Genomic DNA, 25,867 nt, shown 5'->3' with positions numbered 1-25,867 from the left:
TTTCCCTGATTCATCAGCACTCCGAAGGTCCACAGATTACAGAATGCCTCCAGTTGTGCTTCGAAATCTACTACTGGTCTCCCAGGAATCGATCAAAGCATAGACAGTTTGAGACATTACTCCCATGGAATAAAAGCCCCATGGTGCCTGTTGTATTCAATACCGATGCAATATCTGTGTTTCATCAAAACTCTGAAGGTACACAGATTACAGAATGCCTCCAGATGTGCTTCAAAAACTACTACTGGTCTCCCAGGAATCCATCAAAGCATAGACATTTTGAGACATTACTCCCAAGTAATAAAAGCACCATGGTGCCAGTTGTATTCAATACCGATGCAATATCCCTGTTTCATCAACACTCTGAAGGTCGACAGATTACAGAATGCCTCCATATGTGCATCGAAAACTACTACTGCTTTCCCAGGAATCGATCAAAGCAAAGACATTTTGAGACATTACTCCAATGGAATAAAAGGCCCATGGTGCCTGTTGTGTTAAATACCGATGCAATATCTGTGTTTCATCAACACCCTGAAGGTGCACAGATTACAGAATGCTTCCAGATGTGCTTCGAAAACTACTACTGGTCTCCCAGGAATCGATCGAAGCATAGAGATTTTGAGACATTACTCCCATGGAATAAAAGCCCCATGGTGCCTGTTGTGTTAAATACCGATGCAATATCTGAGTTTCATCAACACTCTGAACGTCCACACATTACAGAATACCTCCTGATGTGCTTCGAAAACTACTACTGGTCTCCCAGGAATCGATCAAAGCATAGACAGTTTGAGACATTACTCCCATGGAATAAAAGCCCCATGGTGCCTGTTGTATTCAATACCAATGCAATTTCCCTGTTTCATCAAATCTCTGAAGGTCCACGGATTACAGAATGCCTCCAAATGTGCTTCGAAAACTACTACTGGTCTCCCAGGAATCGATTAAAGCATAGACATTTTGAGAAATTACTCCCATGGAATAAAAGCCCCTATGGTGCCTGTTGTATTCAATACCGATGCAATATCTGTGTTTCATCAACACTCTGAAGGTCCACCGATTACAGAACGCCTCCAGATGTGCTTCGAAAACTACTACTGGTCTCCCAGGAATCGATCAAAGCATAGACAGTTTGAGACATTACTCTCACGGAATAAAAGTCCCCATGGTGTTTGTTGTATTCAATACCGATGCCATATCTGTGTTTCATCAACACTCTGAACGTCCACAGATTACAGAATGCCTCCAGATGTGCTTCGGAAACTACTATTGGTCTCCCAGGAATCGATCAAAGCGTAGACAGTATTAGACATTAATCCCATGGAGAAAAGTGCGCATGGTGAATGTTGTATTAAATCTCGATGCAATTTCCCTGTTTCATCAGCACTCCGAAGGTCTACAGATTACAGAATGCCTCCAGATGTGATTCGAAAACTACTATTGATCCTCCAGGAGTCGATCAAAGCGTAGACAGTTTGAGACATTACTCCCATGGACTAAAAGCCCCACGATGCCAGTTGTATTCAATACCGATGCAATTTCCCTGTTTCATCAACACTCTGAAGGACCACAGATTACAGAATACCTCCAGATGTGCTTCGAAACCTACTACTGGTTTCCCAGGAATCGATCAAAGCGTAGACAGTTTGAGACATTACTCCCATGGAATAAATGCCCCACGATGCCTGTTGTATTCAATACCGATGCAATTTCCCTGTTTCTTTAACACTCTGAACGTCCACACATAACAGAATACCTCCTGATGTGCTTCGAAAACTACTACTGGTCTCCCAGGAATCGATCAAAGCATAGACAGTTTGAGACATTACTCCCATGGAATAAAAGCCCCATGGTGACTGTTGTATTCAATACCGATGCAATTTCCCTGTTTCATCAAAACTCTGAAGGTCCACGGATTAAAGAATGCCTCCAGATGTGCTTCGAAAACTACTACTGGTCTCCCAGGAATCGATCAAAGCATAGACAGTTTGAGACATTACGCCCATGGAATAAAGCCCGATAGTGCCTGTTGTATTCAATACCGATGCAATATCTGAGTTTCATCAACACTCTGAACGTCCACACATTACAGAATGCCTCCGAATGTGCGTCGAAAATTACTACTGGTCTCCCAGGAATCGATCAAAGCATAGACAGTTTGAGACATTACTCCCATGGAATAAAAGCCCCATGGTGCCTGTTGTATTCAATACCAATGCAATTTCCCTGTTTCATCAAATCTCTGAAGGTCCACGGATTACAGAATGCCTCCAAATGTGCTTCGAAAACTACTACTGGTCTCCCAGGAATCGATCAAAGCATAGACAGTTTGAGATATTACACCCATGGAATAAAAGCCCCATGGTGCCTGTTGTATTCAATACCGATGCAATTTCCCTGTTTCATCAACACTCTGAAGGACCACAGATTACAGAAGACCTCCAGATGTGCTTCGAAACCTACTACTGGTTTCCCAGGAATCGATCAAAGCGTAGACAGTTTGAGACATTACTCCCATGGAATAAATGCCCCACGATGCCTGTTGTATTCAATACCGATGCAATTTCCCTGTTTCTTCAACACTCTGAAGGTCCAGAGATAACAGAATGCCTCCATATGTGCTTCGAAAACTACTACTTGTCTCCCAGGAATCGATCAAAGCATAGACAGTTTGAGACATTACTCCCATGGAATAAAAGCCCCATGGTGCCTGTTGTATTCAATACCGATGCAATATCTGTGTTTCATCAACACTCTGAAGGTCCACAGATTACAGAATGCCTCCAGATGTGCTTCGAAAACTACTACTGGTCTCCCAGGAATCGATCAAATCATAGACATTTTGAGACATTACTCCCATGGAATAAAAGCCCCATGGTGCCTGTTGTATTCAATACCGGTGCAATTTCTGTGTTTCATCAACAGTCTGAAGGTCCACAGATTACAGAATGCCTCCAGATGTGCTTCGAAAACTACTACTGGTCTCCCAGGAATCGATCAAAGCATAGACATTTTGAGACATTACTCCCACGGAATAAAAGTCCCCATGGTGCTTGTTGTATTCAATACCGATGCCATATCTGTCTTTCATCAACACTCTGAACGTCCACAGATTACAGAATGCCACCAGATGTGCTTCGGAAACTACTATTGGTCTCCCAGGAATCGATCAAAGCATAGACATTTTGAGACATTACTCCCATGGAATAAAAGCCCCATGGTGCCTGTTGTATTCAATACCGATGCAATATCTGTGTTTCATCAACACTCTGAACGTCCACAGATTAGAGAATGCCTCCAAATGTGCTTCGAAAACTACTACTGGTCTCCCAGGAATCGATTAAAGCATAGACATTTTGAGAAATTACTCCCATGGAATAAAAGCCCCATGGTGCCTGTTGTATTCAATACCGATGCAATATCTGTGTTTCATCAACACTCTGAAGGTCCACAGATTACAGAACGCCTCCAGATGTGCTTCGAAAACTACTACTGGTCTCCCAGGAATCGATCAAAGCATAGACAGTTTGAGACATTACTCCCACGGAATAAAAGTCCCCATGGTGTTTGTTGTATTCAATACCGATGCCATATCTGTGTTTCATCAACACTCTGAACGTCCACAGATTACAGAATGCCTCCAGATGTGCTTCGGAAACTACTATTGGTCTCCCAGGAATCGAACAAAGCGTAGACAGTATTAGACATTAATCCCATGGAGAAAAGTGCGCATGGTGAATGTTGTATTAAATCTCGATGCAATTTCCCTGTTTCATCAGCACTCCGAAGGTCTACAGATTACAGAATGCCTCCAGATATGATTCGAAAACTACTATTGATCCTCCAGGAATCGATCAAAGCGTAGACAGTTTGAGACATTACTCCCATGGAATAAAAGCCCCACGATGCCTGTTGTATTCAATACCGATGCAATTTCCCTGTTTCATCAACACTCTGAAGGACCACAGATTACAGAATACCTCCAGATGTGCTTCGAAAACTACTACTGGTCTCCCAGGAATCGATCAAAGCATAGACAGTTTGAGACATTACGCCCATGGAATAAAGCCCGATAGTGCCTGTTGTATTCAATACCGATGCAATATCTGTGTTTCATCAACACTCTGAAGGTCCACAGATTACAGAATGCCTCCAGATGTGCTTCGAAAACTACTACTGGTCTCCCAGGAATCGATCAAATCGTAGACATTTTGAGACATTGCTCCCATGGAATAAAAGCCCCATTATGCCTGTTGTATTCAATACCGACGCAATATCTGAGTTTCATCAACACTCTGAACGTCCACACATTACAGAATGCCTCCAGATGTGCGTCGAAAACTACTACTGGTCTCCCAGGAATCGATCAAAGCATAGACAGTTTGAGACATTACTCCCATGGAATAAAAGCCCCATGGTGCCTGTTGTATTCAATACCAATGCAATTTCCCTGTTTCATCAACACTCTGAAGGTCCACATATTTCAGAATGCCTACATATGTGCTTCGAAACTTACTACTGGTTTCAAAGGAATCGATCAAAGCATAGACAGTTTGAACATTAATCCCATGGAATAAAAGACCCATGGTGCCTGTTGTGTTAAATACCGATGCAATATCTGTGATTCATCAACACTCTGAGGGTCCACAGATTACAGAATGCCTCCAGATGTGCTTCGAAAACAACTACTGGTCTCCCAGGAATCGATCAAAGCATACAGATTTTCAGACATTACTCCCATGGAATAAAAGCCCAATTTTGTCTGTTGTATTCAATACCGATGCAATATCTGTGCTTCATCAACACTCTGAAGGTCCACAGATTACAGAATGCCTCCAGATGTGCTTCGAAAACTACTACTGGTCTCCCAGGAATCGAACAAACCATAGACAGTTTGAGACATTACTCCATGGAATAAAAGCCCCATGGTGCCTGTTGTATTCAATACCGATGCAATTTCCCTGTTTCATCAAAACTCTGAAGGTCCACGGATTACAGAATGCCTCCAGATGTGCTTCGAAAACTACTACTGATCTCCCAGTAATTGATGAAAGCGTAGACAGTTTGACACATTACCCCCATGGAGAAAAGTCCGCATACTGCCTGTTGTATTCAATCCCGATTAAATTTCCCTGTTTCATCAACACTCTGAAGGTCCACAGATTGCAGAATGCCTCCAGATGTGCTTCGAAAACTACTATTGGTTTCCCAGGAATCGATCAAAACATAGACAGTTTGAGACAATACTCCCATGGAATAAGAATCCCATGGTGCCTGTTGTATTCAATACCGATGCAATATCTGTGTTTCATCAACACTCTGAAGGACCACAGATTACAGAACGCCTCCAGATGTGCTTCGAAAACTACTACTGGTCTCCCAGGAATTGATCAAATCATAGACCGTTTGAGACATTACTTCCATGGAATAAATGCCCGAAGATGCCTGTTGTATTCAATACTGATGCAATATCTGAATTTCATCAACACTCTGTAGGTCCACAGATTACAGAATGACTCCAGATGTGCTTCGAAAACTACTACTAGTCTCCCAGGAATCGATCATAGCTTAGACAGTTTGAGACATTACTCCCATGGAATAAAAGCCCCATGGTGCCTGTTGTATTCAAAACCGATGCAATTTCCCTGTTTCATCAAAACTCTGAAGGTCCACGGATTGCAGAATGCCTCCAGATGTGCTTCGAAAACTACTACTGGTCTCCCAGGAATCGATCAAAGCATAGACAGTTTGAGATATTACTCCCATGGAATAAAAGCCCCTTGGTGCCTGTTGTATTCAGTACCGGGTCAATATCTGTGTTTCATCAACACTCTGAAGGTACACAGATTACAGAATGCCTCCAGATGTGCTTCGAAAACTACTACTGGACTCCCAGGAATCGATCAAAGCATATACAGTTGGAGACATTACTCCCATGGAATAAAAGCCCCATAGTGCTTGTTGTATTCAATACCGATGCTATATCTGTGTTACATCAACACTCTGAAGGTCCACAGATTACAGAATGCCTCCAGATGTGCTTCGAAAACTACTACTGGTCTCCCAGGAATCGGTCAAATCGTAGACATTTTGAGACATTGCTCCCATGGAATAAAAGCCCCATTTTGCCTGTTGTATTCAATACGAACGCAATATCTGAGTTTCATCAACACTCTGCACGTCCACACATTACAGAATGCCTGCAGATGTGCTTCGAAAACTACTACTGGTCTCCCAGGAATCGATCAAAGCGTAGACAGTATTAGACATTACTCCCATGGAGAAAAGTGCGCACGGTGAATGTTGTATTAAATCTCGATGCAATTTCCCTGTTTCTTCAGCACTCCGAAGGTCCACAGATTACAGAATGCCTCCAGATGTAATTCGAAAACTACTATTGATCCTCCAGGAATCGATCAAAGCGTAGACAGTTTGAGACATTACTCCCACGCAATAAAAGTCCCATGGTGCTTGTTGTATTCAATACCGATGCAATTTCCCTGTTTCATCAACACTAGGAAGTACCACAGATTACAGAATACCTCCAGAAGTGCTTCGAAACTTACTACTGGTTTCCCAGGAATCGATCAAAGCATAGACAGTTTGAGACATTACTACCATGGAATCAAAGCCCCATGGTGCCTGTTGTATTCAATACCGATGCAATATCTGTGTTTCATCAACACTCTGAAGGTCCACAGATAACAGAATGACTCCATATGTGCTTCGAAAACTACTACCTGTCTCCCAGGAATTGATGAAAACGTAGACAGTTTGAGACATTACTCCCATGGAATAAAAGCCCCATGGTGCCTGTTGTATTCAATACCGATGCAATATCTGTGTTTCATCATCACTCTGAAGCTCCACAGAGTACAGAATGCCTCCAGATGTGCTTCGACAACTACTCCTGGTCTCCCAGGAATCGATCAAAGCATAGACAGTTTGAGACATTACTCCCATGGAATAAAAGCCCCACGATGCCTGTTGTATTCAATACCGATGCAATTTCCCTGTTTCATCAACACTCTGAAGGACCACAGATTACAGAATACCTCCAGATGTGCTTCGAAACCTACTACTGGTTTCCCAGGAATCGATCAAAGCGTAGACAGTTTGAGTCATTACTCCCATGGAATAAATGCCCCACGATGCCTGTTGTATTCAATACCGATGCAATTTCCCTGTTTCTTTAACACTCTGAACGTCCACACATTACAGAATACCTCCTGATGTGCTTCGAAAACTACTACTGGTCTCCCAGGAATCGATCAAAGCATAGACAGTTTGAGACATTACTCCCATGGAATAAAAGCCCCATGGTGACTGTTGTATTCAATACCGATGCAATTTCCCTGTTTCATCAAAACTCTGAAGGTCCACGGATTAAAGAATGCCTCCAGATGTGCTTCGAAAACTACTACTGGTCTCCCAGGAATCGATCAAAGCATAGACAGTTTGAGACATTACGCCCATGGAATAAAGCCCGATAGTGCCTGTTGTATTCAATACCGATGCAATATCTGAGTTTCATCAACACTCTGAACGTCCACACATTACAGAATGCCTCCGAATGTGCGTCGAAAACTACTACTGGTCTCCCAGGAATCGATCAAAGCATAGACAGTTTGAGACATTACTCCCATGGAATAAAAGCCCCACGATGCCTGTTGTATTCAATACCGATGCAATTTCCCTGTTTCATCAACACTCTGAAGGACCACAGATTACAGAATACCTCCAGATGTGCTTCGAAAACTACTACTGGTCTCCCAGGAATCGATCAAAGCATAGACAGTTTGAGACATTACGCCCATGGAATAAAGCCCGATAGTGCCTGTTGTATTCAATACCGATGCAATATCTGTGTTTCATCAACACTCTGAAGGTCCACAGATTACAGAATGCCTCCAGATGTGCTTCGAAAACTACTACTGGTCTCCCAGGAATCGATCAAATCGTAGACATTTTGAGACATTGCTCCCATGGAATAAAAGCCCCATTATGCCTGTTGTATTCAATACCGACGCAATATCTGAGTTTCATCAACACTCTGAACGTCCACACATTACAGAATGCCTCCAGATGTGCGTCGAAAACTACTACTGGTCTCCCAGGAATCGATCAAAGCATAGACAGTTTGAGACATTACTCCCATGGAATAAAAGCCCCATGGTGCCTGTTGTATTCAATACCAATGCAATTTCCCTGTTTCATCAACACTCTGAAGGTCCACATATTTCAGAATGCCTACATATGTGCTTCGAAACTTACTACTGGTTTCAAAGGAATCGATCAAAGCATAGACAGTTTGAACATTAATCCCATGGAATAAAAGACCCATGGTGCCTGTTGTGTTAAATACCGATGCAATATCTGTGATTCATCAACACTCTGAGGGTCCACAGATTACAGAATGCCTCCAGATGTGCTTCGAAAACAACTACTGGTCTCCCAGGAATCGATCAAAGCATACAGATTTTCAGACATTACTCCCATGGAATAAAAGCCCAATTTTGTCTGTTGTATTCAATACCGATGCAATATCTGTGCTTCATCAACACTCTGAAGGTCCACAGATTACAGAATGCCTCCAGATGTGCTTCGAAAACTACTACTGGTCTCCCAGGAATCGAACAAACCATAGACAGTTTGAGACATTACTCCATGGAATAAAAGCCCCATGGTGCCTGTTGTATTCAATACCGATGCAATTTCCCTGTTTCATCAAAACTCTGAAGGTCCACGGATTACAGAATGCCTCCAGATGTGCTTCGAAAACTACTACTGATCTCCCAGTAATTGATGAAAGCGTAGACAGTTTGACACATTACCCCCATGGAGAAAAGTCCGCATACTGCCTGTTGTATTCAATCCCGATTAAATTTCCCTGTTTCATCAACACTCTGAAGGTCCACAGATTGCAGAATGCCTCCAGATGTGCTTCGAAAACTACTATTGGTTTCCCAGGAATCGATCAAAACATAGACAGTTTGAGACAATACTCCCATGGAATAAGAATCCCATGGTGCCTGTTGTATTCAATACCGATGCAATATCTGTGTTTCATCAACACTCTGAAGGACCACAGATTACAGAACGCCTCCAGATGTGCTTCGAAAACTACTACTGGTCTCCCAGGAATTGATCAAATCATAGACCGTTTGAGACATTACTTCCATGGAATAAATGCCCGAAGATGCCTGTTGTATTCAATACTGATGCAATATCTGAATTTCATCAACACTCTGTAGGTCCACAGATTACAGAATGACTCCAGATGTGCTTCGAAAACTACTACTAGTCTCCCAGGAATCGATCATAGCTTAGACAGTTTGAGACATTACTCCCATGGAATAAAAGCCCCATGGTGCCTGTTGTATTCAAAACCGATGCAATTTCCCTGTTTCATCAAAACTCTGAAGGTCCACGGATTGCAGAATGCCTCCAGATGTGCTTCGAAAACTACTACTGGTCTCCCAGGAATCGATCAAAGCATAGACAGTTTGAGATATTACTCCCATGGAATAAAAGCCCCTTGGTGCCTGTTGTATTCAGTACCGGGTCAATATCTGTGTTTCATCAACACTCTGAAGGTACACAGATTACAGAATGCCTCCAGATGTGCTTCGAAAACTACTACTGGACTCCCAGGAATCGATCAAAGCATATACAGTTGGAGACATTACTCCCATGGAATAAAAGCCCCATAGTGCTTGTTGTATTCAATACCGATGCTATATCTGTGTTACATCAACACTCTGAAGGTCCACAGATTACAGAATGCCTCCAGATGTGCTTCGAAAACTACTACTGGTCTCCCAGGAATCGGTCAAATCGTAGACATTTTGAGACATTGCTCCCATGGAATAAAAGCCCCATTTTGCCTGTTGTATTCAATACGAACGCAATATCTGAGTTTCATCAACACTCTGCACGTCCACACATTACAGAATGCCTCCAGATGTGCTTCGAAAACTACTACTGGTCTCCCAGGAATCGATCAAAGCGTAGACAGTATTAGACATTACTCCCATGGAGAAAAGTGCGCACGGTGAATGTTGTATTAAATCTCGATGCAATTTCCCTGTTTCTTCAGCACTCCGAAGGTCCACAGATTACAGAATGCCTCCAGATGTAATTCGAAAACTACTATTGATCCTCCAGGAATCGATCAAAGCGTAGACAGTTTGAGACATTACTCCCACGCAATAAAAGTCCCATGGTGCTTGTTGTATTCAATACCGATGCAATTTCCCTGTTTCATCAACACTAGGAAGTACCACAGATTACAGAATACCTCCAGAAGTGCTTCGAAACTTACTACTGGTTTCCCAGGAATCGATCAAAGCATAGACAGTTTGAGACATTACTACCATGGAATCAAAGCCCCATGGTGCCTGTTGTATTCAATACCGATGCAATATCTGTGTTTCATCAACACTCTGAAGGTCCACAGATAACAGAATGACTCCATATGTGCTTCGAAAACTACTACCTGTCTCCCAGGAATTGATGAAAACGTAGACAGTTTGAGACATTACTCCCATGGAATAAAAGCCCCATGGTGCCTGTTGTATTCAATACCGATGCAATATCTGTGTTTCATCATCACTCTGAAGCTCCACAGAGTACAGAATGCCTCCAGATGTGCTTCGACAACTACTCCTGGTCTCCCAGGAATCGATCAAAGCATAGACAGTTTGAGACATTACTCCCATGGAATAAAAGCCCCACGATGCCTGTTGTATTCAATACCGATGCAATTTCCCTGTTTCATCAACACTCTGAAGGACCACAGATTACAGAATACCTCCAGATGTGCTTCGAAACCTACTACTGGTTTCCCAGGAATCGATCAAAGCGTAGACAGTTTGAGTCATTACTCCCATGGAATAAATGCCCCACGATGCCTGTTGTATTCAATACCGATGCAATTTCCCTGTTTCTTTAACACTCTGAACGTCCACACATTACAGAATACCTCCTGATGTGCTTCGAAAACTACTACTGGTCTCCCAGGAATCGATCAAAGCATAGACAGTTTGAGACATTACTCCCATGGAATAAAAGCCCCATGGTGACTGTTGTATTCAATACCGATGCAATTTCCCTGTTTCATCAAAACTCTGAAGGTCCACGGATTAAAGAATGCCTCCAGATGTGCTTCGAAAACTACAACTGGTCTCCCAGGAATCGATCAAAGCATAGACAGTTTGAGACATTACGCCCATGGAATAAAGCCCGATAGTGCCTGTTGTATTCAATACCGATGCAATATCTGAGTTTCATCAACACTCTGAACGTCCACACATTACAGAATGCCTCCGAATGTGCGTCGAAAACTACTACTGGTCTCCCAGGAATCGATCAAAGCATAGACAGTTTGAGACATTACTCCCATGGAATAAAAGCCCCATGGTGCCTGTTGTATTCAATACCAATGCAATTTCCCTGTTTCATCAAATCTCTGAAGGTCCACGGATTACAGAATGCCTCCAAATGTGCTTCGAAAACTACTACTGGTCTCCCAGGAATCGATCAAAGCATAGACAATTTGAGATATTACACCCATGGAATAAAAGCCCCATGGTGCCTGTTGTATTCAATACCGATGCAATTTCCCTGTTTCATCAACACTCTGAAGGACCACAGATTACAGAATACCTCCAGATGTGCTTCGAAACCTACTACTGGTTTCCCAGGAATCGATCAAAGCGTAGACAGTTTGAGACATTACTCCCATGGAATAAATGCCCCACGATGCCTGTTGTATTCAATACCGATGCAATTTCCCTGTTTCTTCAACACTCTGAAGGTCCAGGGATAACAGAATGCCTCCATATGTGCTTCGAAAACTACTACTTGTCTCCCAGGAATCGATCAAAGCATAGACAGTTTGAGACATTACTCCCATGGAATAAAAGCCCCATGGTGCCTGTTGTATTCAATACCGATGCAATATCTGTGTTTCATCAACACTCTGAAGGTCCACAGATTACAGAATGCCTCCAGATGTGCTTCGAAAACTACTACTGGTCTCCCAGGGATCGATCAAATCATAGACATTTTGAGACATTACTCCCATGGAATAAAAGCCCCATGGTGCCTGTTGTATTCAATACCGGTGCAATTTCTGTGTTTCATCAACAGTCTGAAGGTCCACAGATTACAGAATGCCTCCAGATGTGCTTCGAAAACTACTACTGGTCTCCCAGGAATCGATCAAAGCATAGACATTTTGAGACATTACTCCCACGGAATAAAAGTCCCCATGGTGCTTGTTGTATTCAATACCGATGCCATATCTGTCTTTCATCAACACTCTGAACGTCCACAGATTACAGAATGCCACCAGATGTGCTTCGGAAACTACTATTGGTCTCCCAGGAATCGATCAAAGCATAGACATTTTGAGACATTACTCCCATGGAATAAAAGCCCCATGGTGCCTGTTGTATTCAATACCGGTGCAATTTCTGTGTTTCATCAACAGTCTGAAGGTCCACAGATTACAGAATGCCTCCAGATGTGCTTCGAAAACTACTACTGGTCTCCCAGGAATCGATCAAAGCATAGACATTTTGAGACATTACTCCCACGGAATAAAAGTCCCCATGGTGCTTGTTGTATTCAATACCGATGCCATATCTGTCTTTCATCAACACTCTGAACGTCCACAGATTACAGAATGCCACCAGATGTGCTTCGGAAACTACTATTGGTCTCCCAGGAATCGATCAAAGCATAGACATTTTGAGACATTACTCCCATGGAATAAAAGCCCCATGGTGCCTGTTGTATTCAATACCGATGCAATATCTGTGTTTCATCAACACTCTGAACGTCCACAGATTAGAGAATGCCTCCAAATGTGCTTCGAAAACTACTACTGGTCTCCCAGGAATCGGTCAAATCGTAGACATTTTGAGACATTGCTCCCATGGAATAAAAGCCCCATTTTGCCTGTTGTATTCAATACGAACGCAATATCTGAGTTTCATCAACACTCTGCACGTCCACACATTACAGAATGCCTGCAGATGTGCTTCGAAAACTACTACTGGTCTCCCAGGAATCGATCAAAGCGTAGACAGTATTAGACATTACTCCCATGGAGAAAAGTGCGCACGGTGAATGTTGTATTAAATCTCGATGCAATTTCCCTGTTTCTTCAGCACTCCGAAGGTCCACAGATTACAGAATGCCTCCAGATGTAATTCGAAAACTACTATTGATCCTCCAGGAATCGATCAAAGCGTAGACAGTTTGAGACATTACTCCCACGCAATAAAAGTCCCATGGTGCTTGTTGTATTCAATACCGATGCAATTTCCCTGTTTCATCAACACTAGGAAGTACCACAGATTACAGAATACCTCCAGAAGTGCTTCGAAACTTACTACTGGTTTCCCAGGAATCGATCAAAGCATAGACAGTTTGAGACATTACTACCATGGAATCAAAGCCCCATGGTGCCTGTTGTATTCAATACCGATGCAATATCTGTGTTTCATCAACACTCTGAAGGTCCACAGATAACAGAATGACTCCATATGTGCTTCGAAAACTACTACCTGTCTCCCAGGAATTGATGAAAACGTAGACAGTTTGAGACATTACTCCCATGGAATAAAAGCCCCATGGTGCCTGTTGTATTCAATACCGATGCAATATCTGTGTTTCATCATCACTCTGAAGCTCCACAGAGTACAGAATGCCTCCAGATGTGCTTCGACAACTACTCCTGGTCTCCCAGGAATCGATCAAAGCATAGACAGTTTGAGACATTACTCCCATGGAATAAAAGCCCCACGATGCCTGTTGTATTCAATACCGATGCAATTTCCCTGTTTCATCAACACTCTGAAGGACCACAGATTACAGAATACCTCCAGATGTGCTTCGAAACCTACTACTGGTTTCCCAGGAATCGATCAAAGCGTAGACAGTTTGAGTCATTACTCCCATGGAATAAATGCCCCACGATGCCTGTTGTATTCAATACCGATGCAATTTCCCTGTTTCTTTAACACTCTGAACGTCCACACATTACAGAATACCTCCTGATGTGCTTCGAAAACTACTACTGGTCTCCCAGGAATCGATCAAAGCATAGACAGTTTGAGACATTACTCCCATGGAATAAAAGCCCCATGGTGACTGTTGTATTCAATACCGATGCAATTTCCCTGTTTCATCAAAACTCTGAAGGTCCACGGATTAAAGAATGCCTCCAGATGTGCTTCGAAAACTACTACTGGTCTCCCAGGAATCGATCAAAGCATAGACAGTTTGAGACATTACGCCCATGGAATAAAGCCCGATAGTGCCTGTTGTATTCAATACCGATGCAATATCTGAGTTTCATCAACACTCTGAACGTCCACACATTACAGAATGCCTCCGAATGTGCGTCGAAAACTACTACTGGTCTCCCAGGAATCGATCAAAGCATAGACAGTTTGAGACATTACTCCCATGGAATAAAAGCCCCATGGTGCCTGTTGTATTCAATACCAATGCAATTTCCCTGTTTCATCAAATCTCTGAAGGTCCACGGATTACAGAATGCCTCCAAATGTGCTTCGAAAACTACTACTGGTCTCCCAGGAATCGATCAAAGCATAGACAATTTGAGATATTACACCCATGGAATAAAAGCCCCATGGTGCCTGTTGTATTCAATACCGATGCAATTTCCCTGTTTCATCAACACTCTGAAGGACCACAGATTACAGAATACCTCCAGATGTGCTTCGAAACCTACTACTGGTTTCCCAGGAATCGATCAAAGCGTAGACAGTTTGAGACATTACTCCCATGGAATAAATGCCCCACGATGCCTGTTGTATTCAATACCGATGCAATTTCCCTGTTTCTTCAACACTCTGAAGGTCCAGGGATAACAGAATGCCTCCATATGTGCTTCGAAAACTACTACTTGTCTCCCAGGAATCGATCAAAGCATAGACAGTTTGAGACATTACTCCCATGGAATAAAAGCCCCATGGTGCCTGTTGTATTCAATACCGATGCAATATCTGTGTTTCATCAACACTCTGAAGGTCCACAGATTACAGAATGCCTCCAGATGTGCTTCGAAAACTACTACTGGTCTCCCAGGGATCGATCAAATCATAGACATTTTGAGACATTACTCCCATGGAATAAAAGCCCCATGGTGCCTGTTGTATTCAATACCGGTGCAATTTCTGTGTTTCATCAACAGTCTGAAGGTCCACAGATTACAGAATGCCTCCAGATGTGCTTCGAAAACTACTACTGGTCTCCCAGGAATCGATCAAAGCATAGACATTTTGAGACATTACTCCCACGGAATAAAAGTCCCCATGGTGCTTGTTGTATTCAATACCGATGCCATATCTGTCTTTCATCAACACTCTGAACGTCCACAGATTACAGAATGCCACCAGATGTGCTTCGGAAACTACTATTGGTCTCCCAGGAATCGATCAAAGCATAGACATTTTGAGACATTACTCCCATGGAATAAAAGCCCCATGGTGCCTGTTGTATTCAATACCGATGCAATATCTGTGTTTCATCAACACTCTGAACGTCCACAGATTAGAGAATGCCTCCAAATGTGCTTCGAAAACTACTACTGGTCTCCCAGGAATCGATTAAAGCATAGACATTTTGAGAAATTACTCCCATGGAATAAAAGCCCCATGGTGCCTGTTGTATTCAATACCGATGCAATATCTGTGTTTCATCAACACTCTGAAGGTCCACAGATTACAGAACGCCTCCAGATGTGCTTCGAAAACTACTACTGGTCTCCCAGGAATCGATCAAAGCATAGACAGTTTGAGACATTACGCCCATGGAATAAAGCCCGATAGTGCCTGTTGTATTCAATACCGATGCAATATCTGTGTTTCATCAACACTCTGAAGGTCCACAGATTACAGAATGCCTCCAGATGTGCTTCGAAAACTACTACTGGTCTCCCAGGAATCGATCAAATCGTAGACATTTTGAGACATTGCTCCCATGGAATAAAAGCCCCATTTTGCCTGTTGTATTCAATACCGACGCAATATCTGAGTTTCATCAACACTCTGAACGTCCACACATTACAGAATGCCTCCAGATGTGCGTCGAAAACTACTACTGGTCTCCCAGGAATTGATCAAAGCATAGACAGTTTGAGACATTACTCCCATGGAATAAAAGCCCCATGGTGCCTGTTGTATTCAATACCAATGCAATTTCCCTGTTTCATCAACACTCTGAAGGTCCACAGATTACAGAATGCCTACATATGTGCTTCGAAACTTACTACTGGTTTCAAAGGAATCGATCAAAGCATAGACAGTTTGAACATTAATCCCATGGAATAAAAGACCCATGGTGCCTGTTGTGTTAAATACCGATGCAATATCTGTGATTCATCAACACTCTGAGGGTCCACAGATTACAGAATGCCTCCAGATGTGCTTCGAAAACAACTACTGGTCTCCCAGGAATCGATCAAAGCATACAGATTTTCAGACATTACTCCCATGGAATAAAAGCCCAATTTTGTCTGTTGTATTCAATACCGATGCAATATCTGTGCTTCATCAACACTCTGAAGGTCCACAGATTACAGAATGCCTCCAGATGTACTTCGAAAACTACTACTGGCCACCCAGGAATCGAACAAACCATAGACAGTTTGAGACATTACTCCATGGAATAAAAGCCCCATGGTGCCTGTTGTATTCAATACCGATGCAATTTCCCTGTTTCATCAAAACTCTGAAGGTCCACGGATTACAGAATGCCTCCAGATGTGCTTCGAAAACTACTACTGATCTCCCAGTAATTGATGAAAGCGTAGACAGTTTGACACATTACCCCCATGGAGAAAAGTCCGCATACTGCCTGTTTATTCAATCCCGATTAAATTTCCCTGTTTCATCAACACTCTGAAGGTCCACAGATTGCAGAATGCCTCCAGATGTGCTTCGAAAACTACTACTGGTCTCTCAGATATCGATCAAAGAGTAGACAAATTGAGACATTACTCCCATGGAATAAAAGTCCCCATGGTGTTCTTTGTATTCAGTAACGATGCAATTTCCCTGTTTCATCAACACTCTGAACGTCCACAAATTACACAATGCCTCCAGATGTGCTTCGAATACTACTATTGGTTTCCCAGGAATCGATCAAAGCATAGACAGTTTGAGACAATACTCCCATGGAATAAGAATCCCATGGTGCTGTTGTATTCAATACCGATGCAATATCTGTGTTTCATCAACACTCTGAAGGACCACAGATTACAGAACGCCTCCAGATGTGCTTCGAAAACTACTACTGGTCTCCCAGGAATCGATCAAAGCATAGACAGTTTGAGATATTATTCCCATGGAATAAAAGCCCCTTGGTGCCTGTTGTATTCAGTACCGGGTCAATATCTGTGTTTCATCAACACTCTGAAGGTACACAGATTACAGAATGCCTCCAGATGTGCTTCGAAAACTACTACTGGACTCCCAGGAATCGATCAAAGCATATACAGTTGGAGACATTACTCCCATGGAATAAAAGCCCCATAGTGCTTGTTGTATTCAATACCGATGCAATATCTGTGTTACATCAACACTCTGAAGGTCCACAGATTACAGAATGCCTCCAGATGTGCTTCGAAAACTACTACTGGTCTCCCAGGAATCGGTCAAATCGTAGACATTTTGAGACATTGCTCCCATGGAATAAAAGCCCCATTTTGCCTGTTGTATTCAATACGAACGCAATATCTGACTTTCATCAACACTCTGCACGTCCACACATTACAGAATGCCTGCAGATGTGCTTCGAAAACTACTACTGGTCTCCCAGAAATCGATCAAATCATAGACAGTTTGAGACATTACTCCCATGGAATAAAAGCCCCATGGTGCCTGTTGTATTCAATACCGATGCAATTTCCCTGTTTCATCAACACTCTGAAGGACCACAGATTACAGAATACGGTCAGATGTGCTTCGAAACCTACTACTGGTCTCCCAGGAATCGATCAAAGCGTAGACAGTATTAGACATTACTCCCATGGAGAAAAGTGCGCATGGTGAATGTTGTATTAAATCTCGATGCAATTTCCCTGTTTCTTCAGCACTCCGAAGGTCCACAGATTACAGAATGCCTCCAGATGTGATACGAAAACTACTATTGATCCTCCAGGAATCGATCAAAGCGTAGACAGTTTGAGACATTACTCCCACGCAATAAAAGTCCCATGGTGCTTGTTGTATTCAATACCGATGCAATTTCCCTGTTTCATCAACACTAGGAAGTACCACAGATTACAGAATACCTCCAGAAGTGCTTCGAAACTTACTACTGGTTTCCCAGGAATCGATCAAAGCATAGACAGTTTGAGACATTACTACCATGGAATCAAACCCCATGGTGCCTGTTGTATTCAATACCGATGCAATATCTGTGTTTCATCAACACTCTGAAGGTCCACAGATAACAGAATGACTCCATATGTGCTTCGAAAACTACTACCTGTCTCCCAGGAATTGATGAAAACGTAGACAGTTTGAGACATTACTCCCATGGAATAAAAGCCCCATGGTGCCTGTTGTATTCAGTACCGATGCAATATCTGTGGTTCATCATCACTCTGAAGGTCCACAGAGTACAGAATGCCTCCAGATGTGCTTCGACAACTACTCCTGGTCTCCCAGGAATCGATCAAAGCATAGACAGTTTGAGACATTACTCCCATGGAATAAAAGCCCCACGATGCCTGTTGTATTCAATACCGATGCAATTTCCCTGTTTCTTCAACACTCTGAAGGTCCACAGATAACAGAATGCCTCCATATGTGCTTCGAAAACTACTACTCGTCCCAAAGGAATCGATGAAAACGTAGACAGTTTGAGACATTACTACCATGGAATCAAACCCCATGGTGCCTGTTGTATTCAATACCGATGCAATATCTGTGTTTCATCAACACTCTGAAGGTCCACAGATAACAGAATGACTCCATATGTGCTTCGAAAACTACTACCTGTCTCCCAGGAATTGATGAAAACGTAGACAGTTTGAGACATTACTCCCATGGAATAAAAGCCCCATGGTGCCTGTTGTATTCAATACCGATGCAATATCTGTGTTTCATCAACACTCTGAAGGACCACAGATTACAGAATGCCTCCAGATGTGCTTCGAAACCTACTACTGGTTTCCCAGGAACCGATCAAAGCATAGACAGTTTGAGACAATACTCTCATGGAATAAAATCCCCATGGTGCCTGTTGTATTCAATACCGATGCAATTTCCCTGTTTCTTCAACACTCTGAAGGTCCACAGATAACAGAATGCCTCCATATGTGTTTGGAAAACTACTACTTGTCTCCCAGGAATCGATGAAAGCATAGACAGTTTGAGACATTACTCCCATGGAATAAAAGCCCCATGGTGCCTGTTGTATTCAATACCGATGCAATATCTGTGTTTCATCAACACTCTGAAGGTCCACAGATTACAGAATGTTTCCAGATGTGCTTCGAAAACTACTACTGGTCTTCCAGGAATCGATCAAAGCGTAGACAGTATTAGACATTACTCCCATGGAGAAAAGTGTGCATGGTGAATGTTGTATATAATCTCGATGCAATTTCCCTGCTTCATCAGCACTCCGAAGGTCCACAGATTACAGAATGCCTCCAGATGTGATTCGAAAACTACTATTGATCCTCCAGGAATCGATCAAAAAGTAGACAGTTTGAGACATTACTCCCACGCAATAAAACTCCCATGGTCCTTGTTGTATTGAATACCGATGCAATTTCCCTGTTTCATCAACACTCTGAATTACCACAGATTACAGAATACGTCCAGATGTGCTTCGAAACCTACTACTGGTCTCCCAGGAATCGTTCAAAGCGTAGACAGTATTAGACATTACTCCCATGGAGAAAAGTGCGCATGGTGAATGTTGTATTAAATCTCGATGCAATTTCCCTGTTTCATCAGCACTCCGAAGGTCCACAGATTACAGAATGCCTCCAGATGTGATTCGAAAGCTACTATTGATCCTCCAAAAATTCGATCAAAGCGTAGACAGTTTGAGACATTACTCCCACGCAATAAAAGTCCCATGGTGCTTGTTGTATTCAATACCGATGCAATTTCCCTGTTTCATCAACACTCTGAAGGACCACAGATTACAGAATACCTCCAGATGTGCTTCGAAACTTAATAATGGTTTCCCAGGAATCGATCAAAGCATAGACAGTTTGAGACAATACTCCCATGGAATAAGAATCCCATGGTGCCTGTTGTATTCAATACCGATGCAATATCTGTGTTTCATCAACACTCTGAAGGACCACAGATTACAGAACGCCTCCAGATGTGCTTCGAAAACTACTACTGGTCTCCCAGGAATTGATCAAATCATAGACCGTTTGAGACATTACTTCCATGGAATAAATGCCCGAAGATGCCTGTGTTATTCAATACTGATGCAATATCTGAATTTCATCAACACTCTGTAGGTCCACAGATTACAGAATGACTCCAGATGTGCTTCGAAAACTACTACTGGTCTCCCAGGAATCGATCATAGCTTAGACAGTTTGAGACATTACTCCCATGGAATAAAAGCCCCATGGTGCCTGTTGTATTCAAAACCGATGCAATTTCCCTGTTTCATCAAAACTCTGAAGGTCCACGGATTGCAGAATGCCTCCAGATGTGCTTCGAAAACTACTACTGGTCTCCCAGGAATCGATCAAAGCATAGACAGTTTGAGATATTACTCCCATGGAATAAAAGCCCCTTGGTGCCTGTTGTATTCAGTACCGGGTCAATATCTGTGTTTCATCAACACTCTGAAGGTACACAGATTACAGAATGCCTCCAGATGTGCTTCGAAAACTACTACTGGACTCCCAGGAATCGATCAAAGCATATACAGTTGGAGAAATTACTCCCATGGAATAAAAGCCCCATAGTGCTTGTTGTATTCAATACCGATGCAATATCTGTGTTACATCAACACTCTGAAGGTCCACAGATTACAGAATGCCTCCAGATGTGCTTCGAAAACTACTACTGGTCTCCCAGGAATCGGTCAAATCGTAGACATTTTGAGACATTGCTCCCATGGAATAAAAGCCCCATTTTGCCTGTTGTATTCAATACGAACGCAATATCTGAGTTTCATCAACACTCTGCACGTCCACACATTACAGAATGCCTGCAGATGTGCTTCGAAAACTACTACTGGTCTCCCAGAAATCGATCAAATCATAGACAGTTTGAGACATTACTCCCATGGAATAAAAGCCCCATGGTGCCTGTTGTATTCAATACCGATGCAATATCTGTGTTTCATCAACACTCTGAAGGACCACAGATTACAGAATGCCTCCAGATGTGCTTCGAAACCTACTACTGGTTTCCCAGGAACCGATCAAAGCATAGACAGTTTGAGACATTACTCTCATGGAATAAAATCCCCATGGTGCCTGTTGTATTCAATACCGATGCAATTTCCCTGTTTCTTCAACACTCTGAAGGTCCACAGATAACAGAATGCCTCCATATGTGTTTGGAAAACTACTACTTGTCTCCCAGGAATCGATGAAAGCATAGACAGTTTGAGACATTACTCCCATGGAATAAAAGCCCCATGGTGCCTGTTGTATTCAATACCGATGCAATATCTGTGTTTCATCAACACTCTGAAGGTCCACAGATTACAGAATGCTTCCAGATGTGCTTCGAAAACTACTCCTGGTCTCCCAGGAATTGATCAAAGCATAGACAGTATGAGACATTACTCCCATGGAATAAAAGCCCCACGATTCCTTGTTGAATTCAATACCGATGCAATTTCTCTGATTCTTCAACACTCTGAAGGTCCACAGATAACAGAATGCCTCCATATGTGCTTCGAAAACTACTACTTGTCTCCCAGGAATCGATGAAAGCATAGACAGTTTGAGACATTACTCCCATGGAATAAAAGCCCCATGGTGCCTGTTGTATTCAATACCGATGCAATATCTGTGTTTCATCAACACTCTGAAGGTCCACAGATTACAGAATGTTTCCAGATGTGCTTCGAAAACTACTACTGGTCTTCCAGGAATCGATCAAAGCGTAGACAGTATTAGACATTACTCCCATGGAGAAAAGTGTGCATGGTGAATGTTGTATATAATCTCGATGCAATTTCCCTGCTTCATCAGCACTCCGAAGGTCCACAGATTACAGAATGCCTCCAGATGTGATTCGAAAACTACTATTGATCCTCCAGGAATCGATCAAAAAGTAGACAGTTTGAGACATTACTCCCACGCAATAAAACTCCCATGGTCCTTGTTGTATTGAATACCGATGCAATTTCCCTGTTTCATCAACACTCTGAATTACCACAGATTACAGAATACGTCCAGATGTGCTTCGAAACCTACTACTGGTCTCCCAGGAATCGTTCAAAGCGTAGACAGTATTAGACATTACTCCCATGGAGAAAAGTGCGCATGGTGAATGTTGTATTAAATCTCGATGCAATTTCCCTGTTTCATCAGCACTCCGAAGGTCCACAGATTACAGAATGCCTCCAGATGTGATTCGAAAACTAATATTGATCCTCCAAAAATTCGATCAAAGCGTAGACAGTTTGAGACATTACTCCCACGCAATAAAAGTCCCATGGTGCTTGTTGTATTCAATACCGATGCAATTTCCCTGTTTCATCAACACTCTGAAGGACCACAGATTACAGAATACCTCCAGATGTGCTTCGAAACTTAATAATGGTTTCCCAGGAATCGATCAAAGCATAGACAGTTTGAGACATTACTACCATGGAATTAAAGCCCCATGGTGCCTGTTGTATTCAATACCGATGCAATATCTGTGTTTCATCAACACTCTGAAGGTCCACAGATAACAGAATGCCTCCATATGTGCTTCGAAAACTACTACTTGTCTCCCAGGAATTAATGAATGCGTAGTCAGTTTGAGACATTACTCCCATGGAATAAAAGCACCATGGTGCCTGTTGTATTCAATACCGATGCAATATCTGTGTTTCATCAACACTCTGAAGGTCCACAGATTACAGAATGCCTCCAGATGTGCTTCATAAACTACTGCTGGTCTCCCAGGAATCCATTAAAGCATAGACAGTTTGAGACATTACTCCCATGGAATAAAAGCCCCACGATGCCTGTTGTATTCAATACCGATGCAATCTCCCTGTTTCTTCAACACTCTGAAGGTCCACAGATAACAGAATGCCTCCATATGTGCTTCGAAAACTACTACTTGTCTCAAAGGAATCGATGAAAGCGTAAACAGTTTGAGACATTACTCCCATGGAATAAAAGCCCCATGGTGCCTGTTGTATTCAATACCGATGCAATATCTGTGTTTCATCAACACTCTAAAGGACCACAGATTACAGAATACCTCCAGATGTGCTTCGAAACCTACTACTGGTTTCCCAGGAATCGATCAAAGCATAGACAGTTTGAGACATTACTCTCATGGAATAATAGCCCCATGGTGCCTGTTGTATTCAATACCGATGCAATTTCCCTGTTTCTTCAACACTCTGAAGGTCCACAGATAACAGAATGCCTCCATATGTGCTTCGAAAACTACTACTTGTCTCCCAGGAATCGATGAAAGCGTAGACAGTTTGAGACATTACTCTCATGGAATAAAATCCCCATGGTGCCTGTTGTATTCAATACCGATGCAATTTCCCTGTTTCTTCAACACTCTGAAGGTCCACAGATAACAGAATGCCTCCATATGTGTTTGGAAAACTACTACTTGTCTCCCAGGAATCGATGAAAGCATAGACAGTTTGAGACATTACTCCCATGGAATAAAAGCCCCATGGTGCCTGTTGTATTCAATACCGATGCAATATCTGTGTTTCATCAACACTCTGAAGGTCCACAGATTACAGAATGCTTCCAGATGTGCTTCGAAAACTACTCCTGGTCTCCCAGGAATTGATCAAAGCATAGACAGTATGAGACATTACTCCCATGGAATAAAAGCCCCATGGTGCCTGTTGTATTCAATACCGATGCAATATCTGTGTTTCATCAACACTCTGAAGGTCCACAGATTACAGAATGTTTCCAGATGTGCTTCGAAAACTACTACTGGTCTTCCAGGAATCGATCAAAGCGTAGACAGTATTAGACATTACTCCCATGGAGAAAAGTGTGCATGGTGAATGTTGTATATAATCTCGATGCAATTTCCCTGCTTCATCAGCACTCCGAAGGTCCACAGATTACAGAATGCCTCCAGATGTGATTCGAAAACTACTATTGATCCTCCAGGAATCGATCAAAAAGTAGACAGTTTGAGACATTACTCCCACGCAATAAAACTCCCATGGTCCTTGTTGTATTGAATACCGATGCAATTTCCCTGTTTCATCAACACTCTGAATTACCACAGATTACAGAATACGTCCAGATGTGCTTCGAAACCTACTACTGGTCTCCCAGGAATCGTTCAAAGCGTAGACAGTATTAGACATTACTCCCATGGAGAAAAGTGCGCATGGTGAATGTTGTATTAAATCTCGATGCAATTTCCCTGTTTCATCAGCACTCCGAAGGTCCACAGATTACAGAATGCCTCCAGATGTGATTCGAAAGCTACTATTGATCCTCCAAAAATTCGATCAAAGCGTAGACAGTTTGAGACATTACTCCCACGCAATAAAAGTCCCATGGTGCTTGTTGTATTCAATACCGATGCAATTTCCCTGTTTCATCAACACTCTGAAGGACCACAGATTACAGAATACCTCCAGATGTGCTTCGAAACTTAATAATGGTTTCCCAGGAATCGATCAAAGCATAGACAGTTTGAGACAATACTCCCATGGAATAAGAATCCCATGGTGCCTGTTGTATTCAATACCGATGCAATATCTGTGTTTCATCAACACTCTGAAGGACCACAGATTACAGAACGCCTCCAGATGTGCTTCGAAAACTACTACTGGTCTCCCAGGAATTGATCAAATCATAGACCGTTTGAGACATTACTTCCATGGAATAAATGCCCGAAGATGCCTGTGTTATTCAATACTGATGCAATATCTGAATTTCATCAACACTCTGTAGGTCCACAGATTACAGAATGACTCCAGATGTGCTTCGAAAACTACTACTGGTCTCCCAGGAATCGATCATAGCTTAGACAGTTTGAGACATTACTCCCATGGAATAAAAGCCCCATGGTGCCTGTTGTATTCAAAACCGATGCAATTTCCCTGTTTCATCAAAACTCTGAAGGTCCACGGATTGCAGAATGCCTCCAGATGTGCTTCGAAAACTACTACTGGTCTCCCAGGAATCGATCAAAGCATAGACAGTTTGAGATATTACTCCCATGGAATAAAAGCCCCTTGGTGCCTGTTGTATTCAGTACCGGGTCAATATCTGTGTTTCATCAACACTCTGAAGGTACACAGATTACAGAATGCCTCCAGATGTGCTTCGAAAACTACTACTGGACTCCCAGGAATCGATCAAAGCATATACAGTTGGAGAAATTACTCCCATGGAATAAAAGCCCCATAGTGCTTGTTGTATTCAATACCGATGCAATATCTGTGTTACATCAACACTCTGAAGGTCCACAGATTACAGAATGCCTCCAGATGTGCTTCGAAAACTACTACTGGTCTCCCAGGAATCGGTCAAATCGTAGACATTTTGAGACATTGCTCCCATGGAATAAAAGCCCCATTTTGCCTGTTGTATTCAATACGAACGCAATATCTGAGTTTCATCAACACTCTGCACGTCCACACATTACAGAATGCCTGC

Source organism: Schistocerca gregaria, chromosome 11 (genome assembly GCF_023897955.1).
Source record: "Schistocerca gregaria isolate iqSchGreg1 chromosome 11, iqSchGreg1.2, whole genome shotgun sequence".
Taxonomy (NCBI): Eukaryota; Metazoa; Arthropoda; class Insecta; order Orthoptera; family Acrididae; genus Schistocerca; species Schistocerca gregaria.
This window is presented reverse-complemented; position numbering follows the sequence as displayed.